At 41.2% G+C, this 8,592-nt stretch overlaps 1 protein-coding gene across 1 annotated transcript in view; it reads right to left on the bottom strand.

The window, feature by feature from the left end:
• LOC140225397 (uncharacterized) overlaps positions 1-8,592 on the bottom strand; it is a 28,404-nt gene that overhangs the window by 10,406 nt on the left and 9,406 nt on the right. The window lies entirely within an intron of this gene.

The raw sequence follows: 8,592 nt of genomic DNA, 5'->3' as shown, positions 1-8,592 counted from the left end.
ATAAATTTTGGTATTTATTTTGCCAACGTTTCGGAGGCTCATTGCCTCCCTCATCAGGGCATGAGATGACACTAACATTACAAAAACAGACAACGAGAGAACAACTTTGCGATGGTTTGTTGATTCGTTGCAGTGCAATTTGCTACATACTCTCTAAGCAGTCTGTTTTCCGCTTTAAGAGTGGGCACATCTTCTAACTTCTCACTCGGGTATTCCAAAAGCCTGGACAAATAACGCACCTTTGAAACACATTGAAATACATGTTTAATTATTATTATTATTTTTTTTTTTTTAAAAAAAAAAGAAAACAACGTCCTTTCCAGAAGTCCTTTCCCAGGCAATTGAATTCATATTTTTCTGCACAATTTGGATAGAAACTTTTGATCTAAGTTGCCATATTCATACTGCTAACGAAGGGTTTTATGCAAGATAAGAAATATGTGACTCTAAAACAAACTAAAACTTTTATTTACAAACTGAGATATTCGTCAATTCTTACAACTTATCAATTACAACTACTTAATTTTAACAAATTTCTAAACTAAATGCCGTGGTGTCTATTTATTACTTAAAAGATAAGGCTCGAAAGTTTGATTGGTCGGAAAACAAACTGGCCTTTGCCACGTAGCTGATCCCGACAAAAATTTCCACTCTAGGAGGGGACTCGATGCCTTTGAAGAAAAAAGGTATATCTTTCTCATCATGGATAGAGTTTGTGTGAATAGTTCACGTTTGGGCCACACAGAAAACGGGACCACCGATTTACCGACTACGCTGCATATTATGCAGGGTCGCCATGCGACTCCTTTTTTTTGCAGTGATGGGAAGCTTGCAAGGTGAGGTGTTTTCTTGAAAAATCGGGGTAAACATCCTCCGATTTTAAGTATCCCAATCGTGAATGGGGGGGGGGGGGTCGTGGGGATAACCGCTCAAACCCGACTTCGAAGAGAGGGTCCTCAGACCACCAAGGGTTTGCCGGTGGTGGCGACTGCAAGCGTAAGGGGGAGCCTGGAATCAGCAGCTCCTCCATCCTTGGCGGAAGAGCGTGACCAAAAGGAGGGATCAAACGTATCGTCATTGAGAATTGTATAGGATCGAAAATTCGATTGGTCGGAAAACAAACTGGCCTCTGCTACGTAGCTGAGATGTACAACCGTTACACATCGAACACGGCCACACAGAAAACGGGACCACCGATTTACCGACTACGCTGCATATTATGCAGGGTCGCCATGCGACTCCTGACTGGCCGGCGTTGCCGAAATGGGGTTGAAACCTTCGGGCGAGGCTATTTGAGTAGTATACAAATGGGCACGCCGACGACTTTGCAACCTGAGGACAACGACCGCAAAGCCCGCTCCAAAACATCGACGAACACTTTGCAATCTTGGGTCAACGACCGCCCCCGTAAAGTCCAACAGTATGTTGACAACTGTAAGCGTATCTTTGTAGAAATCCATTTATTATTTCTTCGAAGTATGAAAATAAATGAAGAGCTCTGAAAAATGGCAGATCTGCAGATGGGACATTTTCTGAAGGTTTGCGAATCTTGGCGAAACACGAAGTGAAATGTGGCGGCTAATTATTCGTTGTTTGGCTGCAACTGTAAATTTTGCATTGGTGGCAAGGGGAAAAATTCAGACGGGTCATCCAGGTGCCATGGCCGAAACTGCGGTACAAGTTGTCCATAAAGTACTTCTGGCATTGGTACGCTCGGGAGGTTGGGGTGGCAAGGACAGGCGTCTTCCTCTGGCGGTGACAAATCCAGGACGGCTATACCACGCAGTGCCATTATATAATGGATTTGCCTCCACGTAAAGGCGTCCATGTGAAAAAAGACGAATCGGGCAAGGTGTAGGCGTCCGCGGCAATGCCATGCTGTTGCTGCGTCCAGGGCGTCATGACAAGACACCCAAAACCTGCATACTCTGTCTCTGAAGCGGATGATATCTTCCGCTCATTATATAGAGCTTCATAACCCGATTCTAAAGAAATTTTGCCTGTCTCTTTCACGTACTGTCCAGAACCTGATGATATTCGAACCTTCAAATGCACTTCAGCAACAGCATCATCATATTCATATCCGTTGAAGCTGTATGATGCTCCAGAACAATCACCACGAGCGTTTAAGGAGCCTGCCGTAATGTAATGACCTGTGTACTCAGTGTCTTCGAGTTCAACCTTCAGCTCCCGATCTCCCTCTAGGTCGTAAGTTCTGGTCTTGTGGAGTTGCTCACATTGAGTCTTACTTAACGTTACGATCTCATCTCGAAAGGCGCCTTTGTAAGACCAGGTGTAGTCTGCCAGCTTCCCACATCCTTTCACTAAAGTTGTTTTTTGTACATAGCACTGTATGTATGGAATCTCAAAAGAGGTAGCTAGATGTAATAACTGGACAAGGACGATGGATGGTTCGACTTTATACGGTTCGGGTTTGATACTATCTGTGGTTTTCAAATGCCCGAGATATTTCAGCTCGGTGCATCCAAAATCACACTTATCCATTTTTAGGGTCAATCCTGCCTCTTTTAGTTTAGAAAAAATCAGTCGTAAATGTTCTTTATGCGTCGACAGATTTGGCGAGAGGATGAAAATATCGTCCAAAAATTTGACGGCAAAATCGTCACACTCTGGCTCCAAAACGTTGTCGATCAGCCGTTGAAAAGTTGCAGGCGCAGAATGCAACCCCCTTATATATTAAAATATATAAATGAATTGAATGAAACATGAAAACAAAGAAAGAACTTCCGTGAACCCTGAATTTAGAATAAAATTTTGAATTTAGAGGTATATTAATAGATCCACAACTTCGATTACTGACTACAAGAAGAAGTTGTAAGAAACTTGTAGTATGAAAGCTTTTGAACGCTTTGAAAGTTTGAAAGCTCAATGACGATCTAGAACTGCTTGTATTAGTGGTTTAGTATCGTTCCAAGATGTAATACCGTTAACCAGTTTGGTGACCAGGCAATTAAGCTCGCGGGCGAAGTCGACATGTCGACTGCACTGCGAAGCCAAAAGCATGGTGAACAAACCGAAGACGAAACAAATTGTCAATTTAGAATACATGACTAGATTATATATATATTTATATACTTAGATGGATTTAAATGAGATGTTCAACCGTTACACATATAAATTTAGGTATTTATTTTGCCAACGTTTCGGAGGCCCATTGCCTCCCTCATCAGGGCATGAGATGACACTAACATTACAAAAACAGACAACGAGAGAACAACTTTGCGATGGTTTGTTGATTCGTTGCAGTGCAATTTGCTACATACTCCCTAAGTAGTCTGTTTTCCGCTTTAAGAGTGGGCACATCTTCTAACTTCTCACTCGGGTATTCCAAAAGCCTGGGCAAATAACGCACCTTTGAAACACATCGAAGTACATGTTTAATTATTATTTTTAACCCGGAACCAGGGGTTTTTCGGCATCATGCCCTTTCCTCTTGTTTCTCGGACCTTTCTTCTTTTTTGAAGCATCGTCAGGAGGGACAGCAGAAGAATTGTTAGATGAATTGGAGTTTTCTGAATCTTTAATAGGTTTTTTGCAATTTTGTTTAGGTAAGGTAGATGTATTAGTTTTGGAAGATGACGCTTTCTTTGTATCTTCGGTCACCTTGATTGTGACTCCAAGGAGAGCGGCAATTTCATGAGCTTTTGTTTCGCTGTAACTGTATTCGAATGGAGTGATGTGATAAACGTGAAGAAGAGTGGTAAACTCAAAATCCACCATTTCTTCATCATCTGTGACGAACAGTTTCTTCAAGGCACATCCGAGATCATTTACGACCTCGCACGAGTAAATTTTCCTAGCAAAATCGGAGCGCGACATGACAACATTGCTATCCGGAAGTACAAAATGTGATCCTGGGCCCGACATAAGATAAACACGTGTGAATGGTACTTTTGTTGCTGGAGTGGTTTTATAGGTGATCTTGGAGATCATGGTGCCTACAATTTGTGCTTGTTCTTCTGGTGATTTTCTAGTGATAAATTTTGTTAAGGTGATCGCCGCCGAAACTGAGGAGTCGAGGTCGCCCACGACGTACTCAGACTTCCAGAAACGATGATTCGTCTTACCAGTTGTATTGGAGAAATACGTGGAAAAAATTACCTAATATATATATATATATATATATATATATATATATATATATATATATATATATATTATATATATATATATATATATATATATACACTTTTCTCGATGGAGCTCCACATCCTATTATACCAAATGTTAGTCTTTGCTAGACTATCCAAATGGTACTGCTTGTCGCAATACTTATAGCCCCTTATTGCTGTCCAAGTAGTGTTTCTGCTGTTAACACCGGATATGTTAGACCGATTAACGCAAGTCACAACTCTGTCAGATGAACACTCCTGCTTAATCTGAATAGCTGCAAAAACAGCAAATGCGACAGAAGTGAGTAAAGTGGCGCCTGAAGCCTCAAAGTACCAACTGTTTTCTTTTAAAACGTCTTGAGGGGACTTTTGCAAATTTAACTGCTTAAGCAATGCATTGGACTCTACTTTGTCTAGGTAATTATTAACCTGACTCAAACTGGTATTGAGAGTTACAGTAGACTGTATTTGATTTAACATAATAGTCTTCTTTATAGTGTAAAAAGCCGCTGGTATAGCGACCATACCAGCAACTAAGTTAGCGCTATAATTCACATCGGTTGAGTCTAAAGTCATAGAATTCTTAATGGCACTAATTATCAAAGTGGAAATGGTACCAAACATGTAGACTCGAGGGCCAAGAGTATCTAAAGCTTTGATACTGAGACACCCCAAAGCCACGGTACTAACATGTTCTCCATAATTATCGGCTATCATTCTGAAAAGGACGCCTATAGTTGGAAATACTGCCATCCAACCCAAATCCTCGTATCTAGTAAGGTCCAAAGCATTTACGTTCTCCTTAATTGTCGATACCCACTCTATTAACATGCGAATAAAGTCGTCTTCAGAATTGTACATCATGGCATTTTTGCCTTCAACGAATGAGATAAAATCTTTTTGCCCTGTAGCCAAAGCTATAGCACGTAAATGATGATAAAAACTTTTCTTGATGGAGCTCCACATCCTATTATACCAAATGTTAGTCTTTGCTAGACTATCCAAATGGTACTGCTTGTCGCAATACTTATAGCCCCTTATTGCTGTCCAAGTAGTGTTTCTGCTGTTAACACCGGATATGTTAGACCGATTAACGCAAGTCACAACTCTGTCAGATGAACACTCCTGCTTAATCTGAATAGCTGCAAAAACAGCAAATGCGACAGAAGTGAGTAAAGTGGCGCCTGAAGCCTCAAAGTACCAACTGTTTTCTTTTAAAACGTCTTGAGGGGACTTTTGCAAATTTAACTGCTTAAGCAATGCATTGGACTCTACTTTGTCTAGGTAATTATTAACCTGACTCAAACTGGTATTGAGAGTTACAGTAGACTGTATTTGATTTAACATAATAGTCTTCTTTATAGTGTAAAAATATATATATATCTTCTTTATATATATATAGATGTGCACTTATATCTGATTCACCACTAAGTTCAAGTGAGAATCTCGCAATTCTTGCGTCGGAATGCCTTATCTTGTACGATAACTCTCTGTACTTATGTAACGCCTCAGTTTTCGCTTTAGGCAGGATGATGAGTTTGTCACGAAACCGCTTCTGTATAAAACATTCATGTGAAAAACCTTCACTATCAAGGTATTCGTGAAATTCCTCAATTTTCGTCTCTTTTACCGCAATAATGATCTTGGGATCTATTTTTCTGCGTTTCGTAGGCGCTGTGATAAAAAGTAAATTCTGTCTTTGAGTTACGAATTTTAAAACTTCCCTCTCTTTAGGGTCAATATCACAAATCTTTCTTTTTCTCCTAGCAGTATCTACTGACATAGGATGATAACTGATATCATTATCGTTGGTCACAAGACGAGAGTAAAGAGTCTCTATATGACAATTATAAACACGTTGAGGCTTTATCGAAGGATCGATACACTGGAGGGAGGCTGAAACATCCATATCGTCCACGGGTTGATCGAGCTGCTGGTCATCTGAAGCACTAGGCTGAGGTGAAGTAGTCTACTACCATTTCCTCCGGAACGTCAACGGCTTCACGACAGTTAGCTTGGAAACGTACCCATTCGGGTTGAATATCAGGCAAGTCATCAACAAGGCTACCAGCATAGCCAGTTATGTCATAGTCTGTGATCGCAACTTTATCGCGGGTCTTTGCCTCACGAATCAGGCCTGTCAATGTATTATCACGTCTATCATCTACAAGATTTGGAGCGACAGCCTCTTCAGCTCGAGCTAACTCAAGGATGAAATCCGAGTACTGCTGGCTAAGATCATAGTCTAATGAAGCACACAAATTTTCAAGTGCAGTTGGATCGCGGACACATTCATAATACGTGAAAAGTTTTAGAAACTCACGATTCGCGATGATCTGACGAAGTTGATCACTAGTTGGAAGTGGAAGATATCCCATGTCGTCAGATTGCTCCATGATTTTGACGGAAAGTGCTGAGGTTTAAGAAGAGAACGAACTACACTACGAGTAATTCCAAAAAGGAGGAAGAACTTCGCTGGTACACGTACATTCAAAAGGGAAAAGGGCGGGACGGTGCGCTTTTGAATCGATAACGGATAGCCAGAAATCTGAAAAAACGCGCTCTCCTCCTGCGGTGTATGTACAATAGTTTTCTTTCGGTGCAGTAGCAGTTCGCGGTAAATTAGATGCTCCTCATCACTATCGCACACAAAAACATCATCGATTCCCATCACCGGATCCATGTTCATCCGATTGTCGGATCCCATCATTATCAAAATTACTTTGATTTTTCTCGTGTTTATTTTCGCCGCTATATCGATTTGCCGGGTGAATTGTTTCAATCTTGAGAACGCCGGCACTTGCATAACAAGCTTTCCCCCACCTCCATCTGTCGTCAAAAGGGTTGGTCTCTTAAAAAGTTATTTAAATTTTAGAATGATATTGCCAATGGGAAATTCTGTCCGCGTCTTTGAATCTCCATCATAATAGGAGTCTAAAAAATCGTAATAAGCTTTGAACGTTACCCACTCGAGGAGTATGTACAGTTTTCCTTTTATACAATTGGAGCCTCGTAAAGAAGTAGGTCCTCGTCGGTCTCGCAATTATACAGTTCATCAATTCCCAATACCGGATCTATTTCCATCCGGATTTCGGTTTCCAATATCATTTGAATTACTGTAATTCTTCTCGTGTTTATTCTCGCTGCTAAATCGATTTGTCGAGTGAATTGTTTCAATCTTGAGAACACCGGATCATACATAACAAATTTTCCCCCACCTCCATCTGTCATCAACAGGGTAGGCTTTTTGCAAAGTTCTTTAAATTTTAAGATAATATTCCCGATAGGGAATTCAGACCGCGGCATTGAATCTCCTCTAAAATATGCATCCAACAAATCGAAGTATTGCTTAAATGTTTCCCACTCGTGGAAGGACAGTGTAAGGAAACCGTTTTGTAAATCCAGTTTCGAGAACATTATTTTCACCTTCCACTCATTTTCACCACACGTGATTCCACACGTCACAGTTTTCAAGCCGGGTGGTGTAAGATCCCACGTGTGCGAATTTAATAGGTTAGGCTTTTCTTTCCACTCGAACTGCAGTCTTTTTTTGACTGCGTCCGCGTTAGGCGAGATTGTTGGGAATTCCGTGAACGTTTGCGTAAGCGGTATAAGTTCCGTAAGCTTAGGAGACTCCGAAGGACTGGCCGGGGAAGCCAACGGTGCGGGCGGGGCGGCTGCGGTAGCAGCCAATCAAGTCTTTTCCATCAACCAAGTGTATAATTTGAACGCATTTTCGAGGGCACAGTGAGGATACTCATACGAGCACCGCTGGGCGCTCGGATAGTTCCACAGGTCTTTTAACTGCGGTGTCTTGCTTAGATTCTTGATGCTGTAGTCGTTCCGGTGTATGTACGGGCGAATCCACCTCTGTTTATGGATGCCCTTCATATATATCACTTTCTCTTTCTTTAATAGCCTTTCCATTATCCCCTCTAATTCCCTCAAATCAGTTTCACCGTCCGACCAGTCTAACTGATGGTAATTCTTGATTATCCATGCGTTATCCCCTGTGTAGTATCGTTTGTTTACGCTCGTTTTAAACACATAGTGTTCAATGATTGTGCCATCCGTGCTCACCACACCGATTTCTTTAATTACATAGGTGTTCCGTGCCCCGCGGTACCCTTGTATGTCCAATATGTACGGCATGCTGTAAAACAAAACCATAATGTCTAACCAAGACAGGTTTACCCTCACACAAAAATTTTCATAATAGCAACATATATATTTGTTAGAGAAGTCCCCACAGAAGGTTTAGGGTAAACTGTGAAAGGGTTAGAAGTTTTTGAATCAGGTCGGAACGTTTTTTTTTTTTTTTTAACAGCCCAGGGGATGAAATCTGAACTGTGAACTGCGATCAGAGCAGCGGCTAAGCGGTGGTTTATAGTGGGCTCATGATGCTATTGGCAACGTTTTGACCTGATTGTCTTTGAATGTTATAATTACCAAAATTAGA

The sequence above is a fragment of the Bemisia tabaci genome, chromosome 9 (genome assembly GCF_918797505.1).
Source record: "Bemisia tabaci chromosome 9, PGI_BMITA_v3".
Classification (NCBI taxonomy): Eukaryota; Metazoa; Arthropoda; class Insecta; order Hemiptera; family Aleyrodidae; genus Bemisia; species Bemisia tabaci.
Note: the sequence above shows the minus strand (reverse complement) of the source record. Positions and strands in the feature narration are given on the sequence as shown.